Source organism: Fukomys damarensis, unplaced genomic scaffold (genome assembly GCF_012274545.1).
Source record: "Fukomys damarensis isolate Sample0158 unplaced genomic scaffold, DMR_v1.0_HiC HiC_scaffold_32, whole genome shotgun sequence".
In the NCBI taxonomy this organism is placed as follows: Eukaryota; Metazoa; Chordata; class Mammalia; order Rodentia; family Bathyergidae; genus Fukomys; species Fukomys damarensis.
In genome coordinates this window covers 19882565-19906337 of record NW_022900944.1, presented here as the reverse complement: position 1 = coordinate 19906337, position 23773 = coordinate 19882565, and the positions used below count along the sequence as shown (strand labels likewise).

At 36.0% G+C, this 23773-nt stretch overlaps 1 long non-coding RNA gene across 1 annotated transcript in view; it reads right to left on the bottom strand.

Moving 5' to 3' along the window:
* Positions 1 to 3776, bottom strand: part of LOC104865153 — a 5254-nt gene extending 1478 nt beyond the window's left edge. Inside the window, exon 1 of the long non-coding RNA XR_781075.1 lies at positions 3557 to 3776. This is a non-coding gene — a long non-coding RNA (uncharacterized LOC104865153). The remainder of the gene's footprint in view (positions 1 to 3556) is intronic.
* Positions 3777 to 23773: the final 19997 nt, after the last annotated feature.

The following is a 23773-nucleotide window of genomic DNA, read 5'->3' as shown; positions in this document are numbered from 1 at the left end:
ATATATATTATAAAACACACATAAAAATAGACACACATATATGCAGGTAGACATTCATTGAGCTTTACACTTACAAACTTTTCATCAAAAGTGTTAATGTGTGATCTATCAGTTTTTTTACAATAATATTGTAGGAGTTTTAAATGGAATGCTGAATGGAGGGAGTCTGCAGGGTTAATATTTTTTTAATGAATTACAGAGTGTGTGTGCACCACTCCCTTTAGTGATTATTCTTGGCAGAGCAAATATGGATCCCAGTCCAATATGAAAATTCTGCTGCAGAATGAAAATTAGAATTTAATATAGGCTTCAAACTCTTGATTCAGTAAGAGATTTACATAACTAAAGTGCACCTATCATCAACAGATTTTTATACACACTTTTCTGTCCTCCTTGTTACACGGTTATCAAGGTTCAGCCCCATCTTCTCATTCACACTTGCTGTCCACTTCGGTCTAATATTGAAAATTGAATATTGTACATCCCCAATAGTCTTTTAAAACAACAGATCCTCACTTGAATTAGCATCACATTTTCTGTGTTTTTGAACAGACTACAGTCCCTATAAGGGAGCTTTCATGAAACAAAAAAACATACAATTAAACCTATATACATTCAAGTTCAAGTTTAGCAAAATTTCTTTCCCTGGATAAATTGAGAGTTCATCTACATAAATAGCAGGTCCAAGTTACTCTCTCCTTTAAAGTATCAGGGTGTTTTATTGCTACCAGTTCCTATGAAGTTTTTGAAAGATGCTTCAATTTATTTACATGTTTATATGTTTCAAAGAGGTTTCCCCATTTCTTAATTGGGTGATTCTATTTTCTTAAGTCCTAGAAGTCTTAAGAAGTAAGCCACAAGTTTAAGGTATTGTAGATTCGATGTTAAATTGGTGGTTACCAATCAGAAGGGCTGCCTGAGTAAATTATGTCGTGTTTAGCTTGCTTTTTAGGTGTATGTTACTGTGGTTTCATCATTATTTATATTACTCAGAAAAACAAAGAATTCTCTCATTTGTTGCTGTATGTCTTATCACAATTCCTTTATCTTTTTGGCAATAAATAGAAAATAATAATTTTACTGCTGCAACCCAGAACTAAGAGGCAAAACTATAAGAAGACATAGCTAATACATGATTTTGTTTAAAGTTTCTATGAGTACACTGTAGTTGCCAACATGTTTTTAGCCCATGATTTGCCCAATATTTATATCTTCAAAAGAAAATTCGAATTGCTTCCCCTAATATAAGTGCCCATGATCTACTGCTTTTAACATTAACAGTCCTTGCTAGTCTACCTTTTAAGGTCCAAACCTCAAAGTCTAAAGATTTAGTCATTTGCCTAATCAGCCTCAGGAAAACCCAAGATAAAGGAGTCTTAAGCAAAAGTTGCTGCAATTTTGATCTGATACGGTCAACATTTCCTTTGTAGGGTTTTGTTAGGAATCATCAAATTCCATTCATGGCACATCCATCACTATTTGATAGTTGTGCCTCTGCTTGATGCCATAAGCCTCACCTCACCAGGCTCTATCCTGGAGAGAATGGATATTTTCTATTTTTCAGTCACTAATTTTTAAGAAGTATCAGCGTGGTGTGTGAAGATACAGCTTTAAAGAGCTAACATGAGAATTTATTTTCCTATTTCTATCAGTAACTGTCCAGGGACACTAAAAGTGTCAATAATTTGACCTGTCTGAGCTTCAATTTCCTCATCTGCAAGATGCAGACAGAGAAGAACACATTACATGCATGCACACTCAACGTCTTTGGCCTTGAGGTTTCCATGTGCTCACAATAAAGAAAGGGCTTTCTTTCTATTATCATAATAGAACTTTTGGTGAAACTGGACAATTCTTCACTAAGATTTTAAAAAACAGTGGCTATTTGGTATCCCACACCTGGGGCCAGTTCTTGAAAATTGGAGCAATTCACACAGTGTAAAACATTTCTGGAGTTTCATACAGCATACTAGGAGATGCACATCTGATATAATTCTTTAAGGGTGAAGAAAGTATTCTACTTTTTGTATTTTATCTGTAAAATTCTGGACTTGCTAACTGTGGCACTTTGTGTTTAGTTGAGTGATTACATTATGCTATATCTTAACTGCCAGAAATGATACCTTTATTTTCTCAATATGGAAATTAAATACAATAATCAAGGCAGCTTGTGGTGTCCTTCCCCTCCACTCCTCTCCCACTTTGACTGTTGGCAGAGTTTGCCGATTGTCCTCTGACCTCTCACCATTGCCTTCCCATGGGGCTCTGTTACTTACCACTTCTCCTTGTGCTCCCTGTACATTTTCTCCTGGACTTTCTCTTCTCTATATGAGTCTTTCCCCCTAGCCCACTCCAAGGCCTCTATTACATGTCCATTTGTAATCTCTTTGACTACATGCAGGTAATTTTCAAATGTACTAGTTTTAAAAATCTTCTGGGGACTCCTCATCACTTCCACGACCCAGTTTAAATCCCTTAAAGGAACTGGCCCCCCTTTCCAGAACCATTTCCTTTTCTCTCTCCTGCAGCTATCCTATCAGGCTATCTAACCTTTCTTAACTAAGTACCGTTCCCTGAGCTGGCAAGGGCAAGCTTCCTTTCACTTTCCCATGTTATTTACTTTTCGTAAAATATCCTTTTCTCCCTCCCTTTATCCAGCATTAGAAAGTTTGAGTCATTTCTTTTGAAAACCCCAGAGTCTCTTCTTCTCTTGTGGCCTTGATGACCCAATAGGCCAAACTCATCTCCCCGCTTTGCCTTCCGTGTCTTCCCTCACTGTGGTAGCTATCATGCTATTTTCATTAACTGACCTGTCTGTACTTATGTAGAAGCAAGTGAAAGTAATTTTCTTCTAGTTTATTATCCTTTCAAACCAACTTTGTTAAATACTTCTTTAATTTAGGGTTATCGTTGGGTGGATCTCACTCTTTCTTTCATCTTTTTTCATGTTTAAAAAACTCCAAGGCCATTTAATTTAAATAAATTTTTACTTTGTTATCTACAGTAAAACTTTTGCTGTTATCTACAGTAAAATTCTCTTCTCTCCTGGCGTGGGCCTGGTCAGACTGGGAGACCTGGGAGCAGCAGACCCTGTCTCTTTATAACTTCGCCTCTTCAGTCTCCTTCCCTACTCCCTTGCTGCTGTTTCAGACCAGCCATGTTAGTTAGGGTGGAGAGGTTACTTACGTTGAGCAAAGGAATTTCTTAGACACCTTGCTGGTTCTAATCAGGTATTGTCCCCCCTTAAGTGCGGCAGTGCAAAGAAATAGCCTTCTTTTCTCAGAGAAACTTTTTATAAGTAAATTAGAAACCATTTGTTGTAGTCATCATGGGCTACAGACTGGTGGCTTAAACAACAACCCCTTTGTCAAAGTTCTGGAGGCTGCAAGTCCGAGATAAAGGTCTAGTCTGGAACCTTAAGCACTTACTTTCATGGACTTATATACACCAAAGGTTTATTCTTCAAATGCCACCACACTGAGGGGTAGAACTTCAGCATATGAATGCAGGGGGAAACATTCAGTGGACCACACATCCTATCTCACCAAGCACTCACCAAGGATGCTGTACGGTTGGCCTGTCCTTTCTAGCAACTACTCATGGTAGTCCTTCAATCCCTGGCTTCTGAAGCCCATCCCACATGAACTTTGTTGAGGATACCTGGCCCCTCCAGACAGGAATAAATTTAAAGGCTTGCCTTCTTTTAGGGTTTGCTTAGCCCGTTGGGAACAATCACAATCTCCTCCCATCATTGAAGCCCAGCTCCTCCCACCGTGGTTCTCTCTACTCTTCTACTATGATGTCACCTATAAACACTTGGGTGAGAGTCAGGTGCAACTCCTGTGTTCTTTTTCTCCTGCCCCATGGTGAGTGCTCAGTGTAGGTATCCAAAACTCCTTGACCTGGAGACTGGGAAGGCACGTTTTTCTCAGGAGGTGGCTGGGGTATGTGATACTTAGGTATTCTCCTTCTGATATTTTTTAACTCCCAATCTTTAGTCATATATTTTGGGGCAAAACCTGGTGGTAAAACATGCATATCTTATTCACAAAAATGAAACCAAAAGTAAGGGGCTAGAATACAATTAGTAGAGACAAAAATAATTTAGTAAGACAGGTAAGCAATAGTGAGAGCACAGAGATCCTTGAGTGTGTGGTAAAGAGCTGGTTTTATTCTAGAGGCAACAGACATCAATTAAAGATAGAAGGAACATAAGTAACATACTGAGATTTATACTTTTTAAAAACTCTAGCTACTAGGTGGATAGTTTATTGTAGTGAGAAAAGAGAAACAAGGAGATAAGCGTTCAGTTGCTAAGTAAACCAGCATGTGTTTAGGCTTAGAATGAGAGCAATGGAGAAAGGAAGGGAACAGACATGAGACGTGGTTTGGAAGTAAGACTGAAAGGCATTCAAGAGCTAAATGCAGAGGATCAGGGAAATAAAAGATGAAGAATTACTTCTAATTTGGAGGTGAAATTAGAAAATGGAGGTGGATACAACTAGTCATAACTAATCTAGAAAATCCTGAGCTAAGAGTAGCTTTTGTTTTGCTTTTGTTTTTTTATCTGTACTGGAGGAGAGAAATGACTATGGAGTTCTACTCAGATCGTATTGAATGTGAGATATGTATTAAAAATTCAAGCAGACTTATCAATAGACAAGTGAAGAAGTATTTGCATTTGGAACTCAGTGGCCATGACCGGACATAGAGACACAGATTTAGGCTGAGAGTCCAGCTACTGAATGAAATCTCCTAGGAGAGACTGTAAGAGGAGAGAGTGGGCAAGGAACAGAATCTCAATCAATTGATACTAATATGTTGATCATGGGAGGTAGAGTGCGCAGAGAGACCAAGACTCAGGGTCCACCTTATTCAAGTTTTTCAATACTTATGAACTATAGAGGTAATGCGGCTAAATTCATTTTTTAACCATTTTCTCATTTTGACTCTAAAGAGATCCAAAGTAGCAAGACATAAGAAAAAATTGTCCGATTTGTAACTCAACACCAATTATTTGAAGGTGTTTTAGTGTAGGGGAATTTTCTAGTACTGTAGATAGTATGGCCTTGGACCATGTGTATAGCTCACCCACACCAGGCCATCATTACATGCAAGCACTAGTGGTTACAAAGTAACCTATTTAAGCACAGGTCCTTATCTTTCTAGCTGAGGGAACTTGGGCAGGTTATTTAACTTCTACAGACTTCAGTATTTTTTACCTGTTAAATGAAAGTGATCTATTGGGCAAACCCTTTACAGCTTTTGTCCATTTCTACGGGGTCTCCAAACTGCAGGAATTCTGATATGGCCTAGAGGGCGGCTGTACTGATGACCCCCTGCTCTGAGCCTACCCAGTGCATGGTGGAGGACCAACTTCTCAAGTGTTTTTAAAGATAACTCCTTTGCTGAAGTGAGAGGAAGACTCTGAGTTGTGTGTTTCTAGAAGAAATCTCTTAGAGAATTCAGTACCAATCAAACGTCACTTTAGCTGTCACTTTGACAGCCACGGGGCAGTAGACTTTCCATTTCCATTCCCCAGCTGGGGAGGGTGCAGAGGGCCAACCTAGTCACTCCCTACTCCACAGTCACCCTCCTCACAAATCAGCTACTTACTGGTCCCTCCAGAGACAGTACTTTGAAGCTCAGGTTGAGATTTTACCCCTTTCTCCAATCATTTTGGGAAAAATTATGAACTAGGACACTTCAGAATTTCCTTTTTTTATTTTTTTCTGAAAGAAAAATATCCCTCACTTGCTTGCCCCCATCCTTACTTTGTAACCAGGCTTGTACCAGGCCATCCATTTTTGTAGCACACTTTCCAAAGACAATTACAACCTGGTCCCATCTTTCTAGGGCCTAGATCTGCTTTACACAGCAGGAAGAATAAAGCCACCAACTTTTACATAGCCTGGCTAATCATGGAAGTGTGTCCAGTCTTCAGATAGCTTGAGTTTTAATTTTTTTCCCTTGGCACAGTAATGTAAAATTAAAATGAGGAAAGATAATTAATGTTTAATGCTAAGTTTGAAAAGGCAACCTGCTATCATTGCTATGTATCTTGATGCAAAGACTGATAATAATAAAGTATAGAAAAAATCTTTAAGCGTTAAATTATTTAATATATGTAAAATCCTTAGACAAGTGACTATTACGCAGTAGCATTAAAATAAATGTTAACTATGAGTGTCATATGCAGTTATTTTCTTCTGGGAGATTAAACCAGCCTTAGTATATCCAGATTAATGTAAAACTTTGTGACAGTTTTCTAGATTTAAACATAAATTGAGTGTTAAGTTCATTATCCACTGGAGGTAACAAGTTATGGTCTAGGAATGAAACACATTTGCTCTATAACTCTTGCACTTGCCAGAGCTGTGATATTAGAAAAACCATTTGAATCATAGGACCCACAGAGTCCACTTTACAGAGTAGAGCAACAGAGAGACTAAAATTTCTTAATGGTTTTCTCTAAATTTTATGAATGTTTTATGAATGTTTCCTTTTTCATTTGACATATTTTTCTTTCTTTTGAGTCTATCAACAGTTGGAATCACAGCAAATGGGGTAGGATCTTCACTTAAAATAAAATTCTGGCATAATTCTCATCATACCCCGCCTTGAAGGGACTTGAACTCAGAGTGATTTTAAATTCTTCATATTTTTGTAGATTACAGATACCGGAGTTCCAAAATAGCTGTTACTGTAAATCTGTCCAAATATCAGCTCAGAAGCTAGACGCAGGGTATTTAGAAAGTTTCTTACTTCAGCTGAGTGTATAGAAGTGAATTATTTTGTCAATCATTCCTTTGTAAAATATCTTTTAACAAAATACATTCAGATTAAAAGTAACCTACTTTCAAAACTATTTAAAACTTCACATTCAAATAGATTTTTATCTTAAGTTTGAATACAATTTTTTTTTGAGAGAGGGTCTACTATGTAGTTCAGTTTGGCCTTGAACTCATTATGTAGTCCAGACTGGCCTGGACCTCAGAGCAATCCTCCTGCCTCAGCCTCCTGAGTGCTGAGATTACAGGTGTGTGCCACCACACCTGGCTTAAATACAAATTTTGATTTGATTGAATATATACAAGTTTAATTAAATGTGTAAACAGCTTAATAAGATCAAAACAGCAAAACAAAAACTTTTGACTGTTGCCACTTCTCCCTCCCCCTTTCAAATATGTCAAAAATATATTTAAGCTTAGAAAGTAATTTTTAAAGTTTTGACAATGCTACTCGGCTATGTGACACTGTGCACACTCAGTGACACAACCTTCTGGAGACCTTACTTCTAACTAGCTACAGACAGCAAAATTGTTTTCCCTTTCTTATTAGCAAAGGGATCTTTTACCTAGAGATTTCAGAACAAAAGGTAAGAAAGACAGTTAATTATAGCTCAGGCCTCACACACAGAGTTAATGAATTTTAATGTACATTAATTAATTACTAATTGGGTTTTTGCCTGACTATAGATGGAGGTATAGAGTGACAAGAAAAGATGTCCCATTTTAAGCAATACACAATACTGTGGCTTTGTATCCTTGGTTTTCTCTGTCTCTAAGTCAAAATCTGAAGTAGAGTATTTGTATTTTCTAAAGAGCTTTCTGAAATTCAACACTATTGTGTAAGAAAGCCTTTTTAGGAGTGTAAGAATTGTCTTTTCACATGTGGTAAATACAAACTGTAGTTTTATATAGAGAGCTATGTTGTTTCAAGTCATTATTACATGACATATAGGCAAAGCCGATAGGCTTTAAATTTCTAATGTAAGGTAGTACAGAAAAGAAAGGGAGTGGAGGAAGGATGGAAGGAGGAAGAAGAGGGAGAAAGGGAAAGAAACAGAAAGAAGGGGAGAAAGAGAAAGAAGGAAGAGGGAGGGAGACAGAAATGGAGAGGGAGAAGGAAGGAAGGAAGGAAGGAAAGAGAGAGAGAGAAAGAAAGAAAGAAGAAAGAAAGAAAGAAAGAAAGAAAGAAAGAAAGAAAGAAAGAAAGAAAGAAAGAAAGAAAGAAAGAAAACAGTGATAGAAAAAGGTCTTGACTTCCTTTCTTGATTAGTGAAGGTGAAATAGGCTCAAGACTCTGAATCTTATGAATCAAAATCCAGTTCCTTCTCAACAGAATATAAATCTTCAATGTACCATAAAAGAAGACACACTGCCAATTTATAGTAATCCATTACGTATGATATTGACATAAGGATAGGCAAATAAATCAGTGTAAATAATATACAATCCAGCAACAGACACACCTATGTGCTTGACTGATTTTCAGTGAAAGTTTCTACATAATTCAGTGAGAAAAGAAAGAGACTTCTCAATGACGCTAGAAACAACTACACAGATGATTGGAGAAATAAATCCTAGATCTTGAGCCTTATATTTTGTTATACACAAAAATTAATTTGAAACCACTTAAATATAAATCTAAAATCATAAAGTGCTTGCAAGAAAAAAATAAGAATATTTTGATCTTTTAAAGCAGCATAAAGAAATGATAAATTGGGCTTTATATAAGCAAAACTTTTCCTTATAAAAAGTCACGTTTGAAAAAGTAAAAGGTGAGCCTCAGCCAGAAAGAAAATATTTGCAGTACATCCAGGAGTAGTGGTACACACTTGTAATCTCAGCACTCAGAAAGGCTGAGGCAGGAGGATCATAAGTCTGAGCCTAATTTGGGCAACCCAGTGATTTAGCGAGAACCTTCCCCCCAAATCTATATAATATATAATATAATAATACATTACATAATTATAATTGTTATAATAAAAACTCAGTGTGAAAATCCTGGGTTCATAAAATAAAATTATAATGCATCCATATGACAAAGAATTTTTATCCAAAATCTGTAATGATCCCCTACAATCAATAAGAAATAGACATTGAAATAATGTGTAAAAAACGTGAGCATATAGTTCATTACATAAATGCAATATATAAATGGCTAAACTATATTAAAAATGCTTGTTATTCGTCATCAGGTAAATGAAATTTAAAACTATGATGAGCTACCACTTAGCCCCCACTAAAATTAATATACTAATAATACTGGTAAATTTAGTATTGGTAAATTTTAAAATACTGAAAAACCCAGAAAAAAAATAGAAATACATGCAGATCTCACCCTTACAATAAGAACCAAAATTGTCTTGTCAAACCACCTTTATCCTTTCTTGAATAAATCTATCATCTAACATGAGTTTCAGAGCAGAAGCTTCATGGCTAAAAAGCAACGAAACTGTGGTTACTTGAGTCAAATGCCACCACATGCCACTTAAGTGGGTAAGAAGAGTCAGCTAAAATTTTATTATATTAATACAGGCTAAATGTGTTTTGATGGGAGAGCATTAAATTGTCTGTAGCTGCACATATGGGAATTCTGCACCCTTTAGCATAATTTTGTCTGTGAACTACACCAGGTATTCATAGAAAAGATTTTTAGAAAGTTAAGAAAACTTCTCTCATGGCCCTTATTGCGGGGGAGGAAGTAGGCTATGGCCGAATCTGCACTCCAGTCCGCCTCTCCCAAGTGCCCTGGGTGAAAGAGTCTATGGAGAGAAGAGCCACAAAGTCATGCCTTAGGGCACTGCTATAAATCCATTAGGGAAAGAGAACAGGGAGAAAGTAAAGTTCTCCCTTGTGGTCATGACAGGAACGCACGCTGGGCAAGCACTATTGCAGGAAACAGGTCGGAGCCTTTGCAAAGGCCGCAGCACTCTGATCCCCAGGTTCCCTCTCCTGAGATGGATGCAGTCTGGCAAACTACCAAGCAGGAACCTGAAACACGTTCCAACACACCCCAGCACCTGAGCGTCTGAACACAATCCTCCCATGGAAAGCCCAGCGTTAACGATAGGCACAGACATACGCAAGCATGAAATATGACGTATCTCAGTCTCCACTGCCACAGACAAGATGTTCAGTCCTTAACAACAACAACTTATCACAAAGAATGTGAAAATGGAGAAAAGCAAAATGTTTAACTTCACAAAAAAATCATCAGAACCACTCTCATATGATATAGGCATTTACAATATCAAACAGTAAAGTAACCTTATTTAATATATTCAAGACTTATACACAAGAAAAAGAAGAGTATATATAAGATCAGATAGATATTTTCATCACAGAAGTGGAAACTGAGTCAAATGGAAATGCTAGGGAAAAAGGAAAAGCAGGAAGTGGGAGAAAGCCTGCTGTGATACATTCTATTCAGCTGAGGAAAGAATCAGCTGACTTAAAAGGAGGCAGTAAGAATTTCCTGATCTGAAACACACAAAACGGAAAGACCAGAAAAAGAGAAAGACTCAAGAGCTACGATAGGACAAAACAAACAAACAAACAAACAAAAAGAGCTATGGGACAATGTAAAACAGTCTGGGAAGTGAGAAAATAGAATTTTAGAAGAAGGAAAAGTCATTGGAAGAAATGTTAACTGAAAAAAATCATGGCTAAGAATGTTCCAAAAAGTTTTAGAAACAAAACCAAACCATAAATTTGAGAATTTCTGGTGGGAATGAGCTGTGCACAACATATTCAAATTGTTAAGTACCAAAGACAAAGAAAAGCTTGCAACCATAGAAAAAGGACATATCAACAGAGAAACAAAGATGCGAATTACAGCAGACTTTCACCAGAAGCCATTCAAAAGTATATAACACAGAGATGTGTTTCAAGCACTGGAAAGAAAAATATTGCTAAGGCTGATTCTATACCCAGTAAAGAGCCTTCAAATGTTCAGGCAAATTAAATGTTTTTAGACAGAAGAATGAGTTTATTCTTAGAGATATGCTTCAAACTTGGAAATATTACAGAAGGAATATAATAAATTTACATTTACATAAAGATATGAAGAGTATTGGAAAAGGAATAAATTAAAGTAAATTAATTTATGAATTTTTAAAGTTTTATTGCTCTGATAACCTGAGGAATTTTAGTAGCAATGCACTTTGTGAATATATAATGTGTAAAAGTAAAAAAGTGCTATTACAAAATATGAGTGTAAGATATTGGTAATATAGTCATACATCATCTTTATTATACAGAAGGTACTATGATATTTAAACATAAACTTCTAGAATAATAACTAACTTTTAAAAAACATATTAATAATAACTCCAGGGAAGATAAAATGAAATAGTGAAAAACAACTAATTTAAGAAAGGCCAGCACCGGGGATTTAGTTCAGTGGTGCAGCCACCTGCCTCACAAGCCCAAGGTCCCAAATTGAGTCACCAGCACCAGAAAACAAAACAAGACAAAATAAGCAGAAACCCATGCTCGCTGCTCTGCTTTGTATAAATCCTGCTTGCTATAAACTCCAATGAGAGTAAGCCTTGAAGATGTAAAAAGAAGTATGTAAATAAGAGAAAACTTCTATCTGGAGACTGGTGAGAGTTACTTGCTGAGCTACCAGCATTAAAAAAAAAAAAAAAATCCAAAAATAAAAGAACAAATGGAACTAAGAACAAACATCTAGCAAGATGGTATATTTTCATCAAACCGTTTCAATAAGCACTTTAAATATTACTAGGGTAAACATCCAAATTAAAGAAACAGACGTTGTCAGATTGGGTAAAACAAAAATTACGACCTTGGGATGTGACATCAACAAGATAACAGATTAAGAGGTCCTGGTCTTTCTCCCTCTCACTAAAACAGCAATTTGTTAATTACCTGCCAACAAAATTACTCCAAGAAAAATCTGGATTACAGTGAAGAAGCTGCAGAAACCCAGTGGGGCACAAAAAGCAAAAATGGCACCATGGAAGACAGCAAGAAGCATTTTACGGATAAGAACCCATCCCACAGCCTGCCACAGATCAGCATAAAATGCCCTGGGTCATGGCCTTCCCCCTCAAGAGAACGGAAGGAAAAACTCCCCATCAGGCTATGCAGTCATGGATCCCAGAAGCCCTCCCCGTCTCTGGGTCCACACACAGTTTTGCTACTGAAGACCTCTGCGGTCTCACAGTCATCATCACTGTTGGACCTTTCCAGAGGTCACAGTGATGTCACCCCCAGAGCAGAAGCTAGCTCTGCTCCCCTCCAAAGCAAAGCTCACCACTTCCTCCCCTCCCCAGGCATCTAGCAGTACTACCACCACAAGCAGACAAACACACACACATGCACACACCCACCTTAAGCCCCGGTGCTGACCCACAACATACCACATGCAGCTGAACCACAGGCTCTATGCTGAGGGACCCCTTTACTTCCTCCAGAGAAAGACATGAGAATAGGGAGACACCAGCAACCTTATTCTACAAATATTCCAGCAGCTGTTTGTGCCACCAGAGACACTGAATCCCTTGCTATGCAGGACCTCTGCAGTCTTCACCAGTGCGACTTCAGGTGACAGAGTTATGCCAACTCCACATCGCTATGCACTGCCTCTAAATGTGGAGTTGCTGCGCCCCTCTCAGCCAGTGGCTTAATACCCACTGCAGGTGAAGGTCTTTCCTCCCCAAAGCCAGTCTCTGAAGTGAAACTAGCGATTTCCTTCTTTCAAGTGAACAGAAATATAGATAGATAGATAGATAGATAGATAGATAGATAGATAGACACACACACACACACACACACACACACATATAAGGTTATAAGCAACAGAGGATACTATCAAAAGAAGACAATTAACACACTTTCAATAGAAATACATGAATTGTCAAAGAATTCAAAGTAACTATTTTAGAGCTCAGCACACTGCAAAAAAAGGGATAGACAAATTAATGAAATCATGAAAAGAATACAGGAACAAAATGACAAGTTCCCAAAGACAGAAGTTATTTAAAAGAATGAAGAAGCCAGCGAGGGTGGCATATATTTATAATTCCAATACTCTGAGAAGCTGAAGAAACAAACTTAAGAACTTTAACAAATTTAAGAAAGTGACAATATTTGCCCTTATACTGTCTAACCATGATGGGGTAATAAAATAGGAGCACTCATAAATACATAGAAAGTAGATAACACAATCTTTGATGACCATTGAGTAAAACAAGAAATCAAGAGATAATTTTAAAAGTTTCTTTAGATGAATGAAAGTGGAGAAAAAAATACACCAAAATTTGTAGAATGCATCAAAAGCAGTTGTCACAACAAAGCTTATAGCAATAAGTCTCTACTTGAAAAAGACAAAGGATCTAAAATGAACAATCTAAATTTATATATAAAGAAACTATAAAGACAAACTCAGCCAAAATTTAGCAATGGAACAAAGACAATAAAGATTAGACCAAAGACAAAGAATGAGAAAACAGTAGAAAAATCAACAAAATAAAGAGTCAATTATTTGAAAAGATAAATAAAATCTTTAGCTTTAATAACCAAGGGGGAAAAAAGATAGAAGAGGCAAACAAAACTGAAATGGAAGAAGAGACATAACAGTGGGTGCCTCAGAATAAAAAGAATCATAAGACACTTACAATTATATCCAATACATTAGGCAACGTAGAAGTAATGTATAAATTTCTAGAAACAGTGCCAACCACAATTGAATTAAGAAGAAGTAAAATGCCTGAAAGATCGATACCAAATAAGGAGATTGCACCAGTAATCAAAAACCTCTCACCAAAGAAAGGCACAGGACCTGATGGCTTCCTGTCCCAATTTTACCAAACATTAAAAGAGTTGATATCAATACTTAAACAGAAAAGAACAACCACCTTCAAACTCATTTTATTTGGACAATATCACCCTACTACCGAAACTAATGCAAAAGAAAAAAAAACTGAAAAAGACTGAAATTCTGATGTATATATATGCAAATTCTCAATAAAATAATATTGAACAAATTAAACAGCACTGTTAAGCATCAAACACTAAGACAAACTGCAGTTTATCTTTGGGAAGGAAGGATGCTTCAACATGAACAAATCAATCAATGTGATATATCACATTAACAAAATGAGAGAGAAAAGTTATAACATCATCTTCATAAATGCGGGAAAAATATTCAATAGAATTCAACACTAATCCATGATTAAATTTCTCAATAAAGTAGGAATAAAGGGAACACAATATAAATTACAAATGAAAAGACCACAAATAAAAACATAACCAATGTAAAACACGAGAATCATGGCCTCTGAGATACAGTAGAACGTAACAATGCCCACATTTGCCATTCTTTTCAACATACTACAGGAAATCCTTAGCAAAAAATTAGATAAGAAAAAAAATAGAAGAGAATCTAAATTGGAAAGGACAAAGCAAATTTATCTCTTTGCTGACAACATGATCATACATAGAAAATATCTTTTAGAACTAATAATAAATTCAGTAAATTTTCAGGACAAAAAAACACCACACAAAAATTAATACCATGACCACAAAGAACTGTCTGAAAAAGAAATCAGTCCCTTTAGCAATATAAAAACAGAAAATACTAGGAGCACTAAAGTGGTGAAAGATTTCTTCTCTGAAATTATAACAAATATGGATCAATGAGGTTTAAAAAAACAGATAAATGGAATGCAGTGCATGTTTATAAAATAAAATAACTAATGTTGTGAAAATGTCTATAATACTCAAGGTGGTACACAGATTTAAGCAACTTCTTTCTTTCTTTCTTTCTTTTTCAGTACTGGGGATCGAACTCAGGTCCTTGCAGTTGCAAGGCAGGCAGCAGAACCACTGATCTACGTCCCGGCCCCTTAATGCAATTTCTTACCAAATTCCCAAATAACATTCTTTACAGAAACAAACAAACGAAAAGATTCCTAAAATTAAGATGAAACCATAACAGATTCTGAATAGCCAAAGCAATCTTGAACAAGAAGAGAAAAGCTTACAGCATCACAAATTCTGGCTTTAAAATGTACTACAAAGTTACAGTAATCAAAGCAGTGTGTTATTGACATAAAAGCAGATATATAGATCAATGATACAGAAAAGCATAGAAAAAATCCATACATCTGTGAGAAACTGATCTCTACCCAGGGTGCTAAGAATATATAATGGTGAAGGATGTTCTAGTCAACAAATGGTGTTGGAAAAACTGTATATCCACATGCAGAAGAAAGAAATCAGAGCCCTACCTCATACCATATATAAAAACAAATTCAAGATGTATTAAAAACTTAAATGCAAGATCAGAAACCATAAAAATATTAAAAGCAAAAATAAGAAAATGATTCTGGACATTAATTTAGTTTGAATATGACCCTAAAAGTACAAGAAACAAGAGCGAAAATAGACAAATATCTTATAACATTACATCAAAATAAAAAATTTCTACACTACAATGGAAACAATTACCAGAATGAAAAAGTAAAGTAACCTAAGATCAGGAGACAATATTTGAAAACCGTGTATCAGATAGAGGGTTACTAACAAAAATAAATAAGGGGGGACAGGGATTTAGCTCAGCAGTTCGGTGGCCTGCCTTGCAAGCGTAAGGACCCAAGTTCAATCCCTGTCAAAATAAAAAATTTCTACACTACAATGGAAACAATTACCAGAATGAAAAAGTAAAGTAACCTAAGATCAGGAGACAATATTTGAAAACCGTGTATCAGATAGAGGGTTACTAACAAAAATAAATAAGGGGGGACAGGGATTTAGCTCAGCAGTTCGGTGGCCTGCCTTGCAAGCGTAAGGACCCAAGTTCAATCCCTGGCACCAAAATATAAAAAAAATACATAATAAATAAAAATTAATTAATTAAAAAAATTTAAAAAGACTACTCAAACTTCAAGAATTCCTAGCTGGGAGTGGTGGTGCATGCCTGTAATCCCAGCACTCAGGAGGCTGAGGCAGGAGGATCGACCCTGGCACCAAAATAAATAAATAAATAAATAAATAAATAAATAAATAAATAAATAAATAAAATAAGGAACACATACAATTCAATAAGAAAAAGGAAATGCAAAGGATCTTAATAGACATGCATGACAAGAACACATACACATCACCAACAAGTATGAAAAACTGTGTCCAGCATCACTAAGCATCAGATAAATACAAATCAAAACCAAAGTGAGATATCACTTCATACCTGCTAGAATGGCTGTTTCAAATGAAGATACCAAGTGGTAGTGAGGATACAGAGAAAAGAAAACCACTCTGTACACTGCCAGTGGAAATATAAATTAGTACAAGACTTAATGGAAAACAATACAAATATTCCTCAAAAGTATAAACAGAAATACCTTATGCCTCAGCAACCCCATTTATGTATATATCTAACAGAAATGAAATCAGTATCTTGAAGAAAAGTCTGCACACCCATGTTCATTGCAGCATTGTTCCCAACAGCCAAGACCTAAAAGGAAGCAATCTAAATGTTAACTTATGAATGAACTAAGAATGTGGAACATTGCTCAGCCTTTAGAAAGGAGGGACTCTTCACATTTGTGACAGCAAGGGTGAACTTGGGGACATTTTGCTCAGAAGGATGAGGTAAACACAGAGGACAATTACTACTTGTATTAATAAGGGTAACCCAGAGGTTAGAACCTATGGAAGATATGTAACAGGGTATTTATTAAGTTTCTTTTACTGTCAGTGGTTGAAAAATCCCTCATTGTCTCTCTACAGGCTGGAGAGCTTGGGAAATCAGAAGCTGCTCAGTCTAAAGTAACTGGAAGCCTCAGAACCGAGGGTCTCATGATGCAGCCCCATTCACGGTATGAAGAAACTAGATTCTGATCTCCACAGAGCAGCAAGGAAAAAAAATGCATGCATTTGATAAAGGCTGAATATGCAAGAGAAGTTCCACCTTTTCCTTCCACCCTGAGCTAAATGGATGGTGCCACCCACACTCAAGAGATCCTTCTCCGCTCAGCCAGCTGACTCACATGCCAGTCTGCTCTGGACATGCTCACAGACACACCAGGAAATGTGCTTTCCCCACGGGAGAGGCATTGCTCCATCCCAATTAACCTTCACACTTCGTGATCTCATTCTGCTTGGAGTCCAAAAAACTCAAACAAGAAATAGAAGAAGCAGAAGGTCTACTTGTGGTTGCCAGGGCTGAGGTGGGGAAATGGGGACATGCTGTTCAAAGGCACAAAGTTCCAGTTTGGCAAGATGAAATTTCTGGATGTCTACTATAGAGCAACCAGAATACAGCTACCAATTCTACATTATATCCTTAAAATGAGATCTTACATGTTCTCAGCATAAAGAGAAAGAAAGAAAATATGAGGTCTGAAGTGATTGTTCCACTATCATATATGAATAGCCAAACATTAATTTGCACACTTTAAATACACATAATTTTATTCATCATTTATACTTCAAAATAAAGATGAAATAAAGTTGTGGTAGATACATGCAGAGAGACAGGATGAGAGAGAGGTGGGGGAAGGAGGAGGAGAAAGAGGAGGAAAGGGAGGAGAATGAAGAATAAAGTAATAATGAAATAATAATAAATAATAATAAAGGAAACTGTAAAGACTAAGAACCAAATGTATTATATAACTATGGACTTGAACAAAATTGGCAACTTTCTTGGTCATAGCAATGCTCTCTATCTTGCTGGGGATGTTAATTATATTTTTGTATGAATTTGTCTGTACTCGTCAAAGTACACACTTCAAATCTATGAGTTTAATTCTATGTAAATTTTGCCTAAGATAAGAAAAAAATGTTAAAATATTTTTAGAGGGTAATATTAATACATTAGCAAATATTTTGGAATAATGAATTCATAATAATATATACAAAAATACTTCAAAGGAAACTAAAAATAAATCATTAAATTTACTTACTTACTTACAGAGGTAGGGAGAGAACCCGAGTCTCCACATAAGCTGGGTACATGCTCTACCCCTGAGCTACACACCCAGCCAAAAATTTTATATTTTAGATGTTTAAGCAATAAACAAAAATATGATTTAGTGTCATGTACAGTTCAATTACTCACCTTCATTCAATGATATAACCACTACCCTTTGTCATAATTAATTAAACTTTATTTGAATAGAATGATACCTATAAGGGCGCCTTATACAAATTTACTTGTCCTTTTAAATTTCCATTGAGTTTTAAATACTCTTCTTACTAGTGTACTTTTGTGATCCATGATTATTAAATCTATTCCGGGTAATTGATACACATACATATTGCATCTCAATCACTTTTACTTCTCTTCCGCTCCCACTCACCCCCGTTCCATCCAAGAGCCTCTTCCCAAATCTACATCTATCCATTGTTTTTTCAGCTTTAATTGAGTTTATTGGTACATTTTAGGGATACAGTACCATTTTTAAAGGACATTCCTCAAGAAAGCTACATACACATATCTTTAGAAGCTATTTTAAAAATGAGTAATTTAATGATTGCCAATATTTATTCTTACAGCAGATTCTTTTCCATAGCATTGTTTTATAATGAGGCACTGCATGATTGATGTTAATTGTCATTTTTGGATTTCCTTTTACTTTTGGTTGTTCATTTGATCACAATAAAACTTATAGCATTCTTCCTGCAGTATTTGATAGGGCCCTGCTTCGTAAATTAAAAATGGATGACTTCCCCAGCAGTGTGTCTTACTTCTTGGCCAGCTTCCCATGCAGAGAAATAAGTGTTCATAATTATCTGAAGAAGAGTGTTTGCATATTACTCCTTAAGCATATAATTATCTCCTATATTTTGGGAAGCATTTTATGTGTAGGCCTGCAGCACACTATGTTTTCTTTAAAAGGCAAAGTAGCTAAAAATGAATGTGTGGAAAATGTGACAGTCATACCACACTAGCTGTATTTGTTACTATGCCACTCTATGATTTAGAAGCCACTGATGCAAAAGGAAAATGGATGGTATTTGCTGTGTTTCTAATTGGCACCATTTGCTAATATAGTTCTTGACGCCAGCGTTCTGTTTTGCACATATCTGAATTAATATAATTAAGTAGCAGGCGTTTTTTCCTAGCAATTTTGAACATCAGAGCAAACAGAAAGAAAGACTATGCCCGTGAATACTAATTAATAGGAGTTCTTGCTAAATATAAATTGCCTTCCTCAAAGACAAGTACGATAAAGACACTCAGGAGAATGAGGGCTTGAAAAATCCACTTTGTGGAATAGAGCAATATCAAAATTTTCTTTGGTTCTCACCTTCCATTCTCAAGTACAGAGCAGCTTAAGCTTTGAAAATTGAACTAACCAAACTCCTTTCTTAGCCGTTACAAGGCTCCATGTCCACATTGACTTTTAACAACTGAGAAGTTGCCCAAGGTAATAGATAATACTATGTGCTCCAAAGCTAAGAGCATGTCCATATATAATGCTTTCTCCTTTCACCTCTCCTTAACCAACTGCTTTCTGCAAACCCACCGATGATGTCCCCCCAGTGGAACTCCCAATTCATTCTTCCATCCATCACTTCATTACATCAAGATGAATAATTAAAATGTACATGACATTAAATCACATTTTTGTTTATTGCTTACGCATTCTAAAATATAAAATTCTGGGCCGGGTGTACAGCTCAGTGGCCCAGCTTGTGGGAAGACTTGGGTGCTCTCCCTACCCCTGCAAGAATCTGAAAATTGACTGAGCATCCACTAGGTATGAAAGACCATACCAAGTATTGGAGTAAAATATCAACAAAGACATTTAGAAGGTTAATAACCTGTCAGGAAGTAATAAATCCATCACAGCAATAGAGTGGAAAGGGCCATACTCTATGTCTGTGAGAGAGCATAAGGACGCTTAGGAAAACCTTCGATAAAGAGAAATTTGCAATGTGGCTTCAGGAATGAGTGGGAGCTCCCTAAATGTAACAGAGTGGATGGGGAGGAGCACTTCAGGCAGACATCGGCAAGCATGACAAGATATGGCTCGCTCTGTGGTGTACACTGTTGTATGATAAATATCTGATGGAACTTGAGAAATTAGTAGACAAGGAAAGTGATAATGTTCCTTTCTCCTTCTAAAAACATCCAGGAAATTTCCAGCTTTATATTACGTTTTCAAAACTGTCTTCCTCCTAGCCGAAATATTCACCGTATTACTTGTGAAGAGACACCTTCCTGAGGTGTGGATGCCTCCTTGGTCATTCAATGAGAAATGTACTCTTATTTTGAATTGGCAATTTACAAACGCAGTGCCCATATTTTTTAATATCTGAATTTTGTTGAAGAAAGTGTTTTTGCCCTATTTATTACTATCCTGCTACTTCTGTGTATCTCATGTCGGGTTCCTTTTTAGATTATGCATCATACATGGTATTTCTACAGTAAATTCTTACATGATACTTTCACATGGGCCTATCTAAAATGATAGTGAAAATTAAAATTGCTTAAATATACTTAAAACTAAGATACAAATTCTCTTAATCAGTCATTGATCATTTTAACAATAATGATAATAACTCAGAGGCAACATGAGAATATTCACAAATTGCTTAAAATCTTTTTTTGTTTGTTTGTTTTTGGTACCAGGGATTGAACTCGGGTCCTTGCACTTACAAGGCAGGCAACGGTACCTCTGAGCTAAATCCCTGGCCCAAAAATCTTTATTTTTTACATATTAAAAAAATTTTTGAATTGGTGAGCTTTAAAGATCAGTATCACCACCCTATGTAACATAAGGAAACATTAAAAAAATGGTTTGCTAAATAGAAGTCCAAATTACTGCATGTGCCTATTATAGTATTTGTTTCCACATATTTATATTATTAATATGCATGATAAATGATGACTATAAGTGTGAAGTTATGTTTCATAATATATTTTTATTTCCAAAATAAAATTTAAAAAATTCAACAAGAATTTTAAAAGATGTTTCAATTCTAAATATTCTTATTTTTGCATTTTATTATTCAAAAGAAAAGTTTCAAAGCTAGAAGGTAAAGAAGAATTCTTAAAATGAAGAATCAGTGAGTGCTGATTTTTTTTTTTTTTGAGCATAAAATGTTCTAGGATATCATAATGGAACAAAACACTCCCTGGAAGTGTGTAATACTAGGACAGGCAGTACACGCGTCAGAGTGCTTGCTGTGCCACAAATGAATGAAAGATCCAAATGGCATACATAATCCAAAATTAGAATAAATCTTTTTAAAAAGCACAGGCCAAGAGAAGCAGAAATAATTCTTCTATTTGAAAAGAAATAGATGCAACTTTAGTGTAAACACTGAAGAAAATATGGCTAAAATTGTAATTCAAAAAGCAGTGGAAGGCCTTAAATCCATTTCACATTTAATTCAATTTTAATCACACCCTCAACGGTAACATTTTGCTTTCTCTTTTTCCATTCTTATCTTCTTTTTCCCTTTCCAATTTCCTGCCTTACACCAATGGGTATTGGAACATGACTGCAGAAATGCAGCAAGAATACAAATCCAATCATTGTAACTTCACTGTTAGGACTGGTCTTCGATGTGTCTGCTTTCTATTTTTCTTCATTAGAAAAATACTCAGACTTTTAAGGTGTCAGAATTATATTTAGTCTATATCTAATGTTTAATAGACAGATGCAAATGAATTCTACTTAACCCCAGAAACAAAGACTTAAGGCTTTCTAAAAGAAAGTAAAACAATGTATTTTCCCTCTTACTGCCTTCTGAATAACTCTGCAAAAAACAACCTCTCAATTACCTGCCAGTGATTTTTTTATTTTATCAAATCCTCATTAATGATATAAAAGGAAATATCTACCTTTATTTCATAGCACCTGCCTTACTAATTAATATGTTCTGAATTTTCAGAGTTGCTACTTGAGTGTTTTTGTTTGTTTCTGACATGTAATTTTTCTTTATCCTGATATCACTGAAAGAAAAAACAAAGCCCTGGAAAATATGCTTAGTTGAAATGGATACCTAAGGTCTTTCTGGTGTTGAAGAAAAATTTTATATGCAGACTTTCTTTCCTATGCAATCTCTAAAGGGTATTTACCAGTAATGTTACTGATTGACAGAGAAAGCTTTATAAATCCACATGCTATTAATTTTTAAGCACCGGATGATGGAACAGTGATAATCTAGAAAAAAAAACTGATTAGTTTTTAATAGAGCATTGTGCAGCACAGATTTTTCCATCTAACTATTTATCCAGGGCTTGTCACCATGCTCCTCAAAACTGCTGCACAATAAATAATAAAAGATTACAACCTTAAGCCTGGAAAACTTAGACGAAAATATTAGAAAATTTTATTTGAGATTATAAAAACTCTCCCATGATTTACTTTAGGAGACACCTTCATTGCTTCCATGTGCAAGGACTAATGATGGCCCTGGGCTGGGATGGGCCATGGTATCAGCTCAGAAGCACAGTGAGAGGTGATAAAGTGGGCCCTCCACAAAGCCCCGAGCTGCCACCCGCTTCTCTCCATGCCTTGTGTTACAAGAAAATGATGGGCCACATGCATGTTTATGTCTGGATTGCTACAACCCTGACTTTCTTTCTCCAGGACACATCTTTTTGTTTTCAACGACTTCTATGCAGGGTGACTGCAAAGAGTTTTTATGTCTTTCAAGTAGATAAAATGAAAGATTCTAATTCAAGGAGCAACTCCCAGGATATTGACATTGGCACAGGCAAGATTTCACAAACACTTTTGTTCTGCCTGCATCTTTTCTGGCTTTCCATGCGGCCCTCCTTTAATTGGGACGCTAGGTCTTTAGTAATTTTACATCCATTTCTTACCTTTCTTCCTAATGGCAAAGTGTCTTTGACGGTTTCTCAGGCATTGGTTGAACTGAGATTGAATGTGTCTTTACTGATGGATAAAACCTTGGGGTGTATTTGCTTGAGTCTCAATCAGGAGACAAAGATGAGGACTGAGCTTCAATTTGGTCTCTTTTATTCACAGAAATAGCAAAATTAAATAAGCTATCATGTTTATATTACCATTTGGAAAATCTAGGAGACCAGAAAGCTGTTTTTGTAATGACAAGTTGTTGAAGTATTTCATATATCATCACGTGACATTGCAAACATGTATCAGGTGAGAAGGATGAGGCGGAGATGAGCAAAACCACCACACACAAGACTCAGTATAGTTTATCACTCTCCATTAGAACATGCTGTCATTTTTAAATGCATCGAGTCATTCTGGAAGCTATTAGTGAGTGCGGTTTTGCTACAAGGGCTAACAGTATTGTTTCCTTAACTCACAGAGTTGGGGGATGGAGGAGTTTAAGTAGTACTCTGGGTTCAGGCACCCCTGGCAGCAGGAGCCACAACAGGGCCACTCGCAACCCCTGTCATGTTGCTGTCTCTGAGCCTCAATTTTCACTTTTGTGGGTGAGATAATTAGAAGATTTTCCCATCAAGTTGTGTTAAAAATTTAAAAAATAAAGTCCTTAAAATAATGTTTGGCACACAATGAGTGACACAATAATCTTTAAGACTTTCACAGGATATTGATCTTAGAAAATTCATGTTTTGTGGCCAGTTATGTGTTGATTGTATGTCTTTTATTGTAAAGATACACAAAATTAATGTCATAAGCAAGAAATCCATAGTAAATATGATCTCCTGTGGTTGACAAAAATAACAGCAATAGATAGTTAAGGTAAGAAAAATAAACATTTTTTTTAATCACCTGCAATTGAAAATCAAAAGGGAGAAAAAGGAAGGCAGGTAGGATACAAATCGGTACTTGTCAGTGAAAATTATTTTCAAAACAATGTTTTTCTAACATAGTAGCCTTTTCCCATTTTTCAATTTAGTATTTTGATAGGGAAGAATAAATTCACATAAAAGTGTTGATCCCCCTTTAACAATAAAATTATTGATTGATAGATATTCAAGCTCTTTCTTTTTGATACCTGGGTTCAAACTTGGGTCCTTGCACAGGCAGCGGCACCATCAAGCT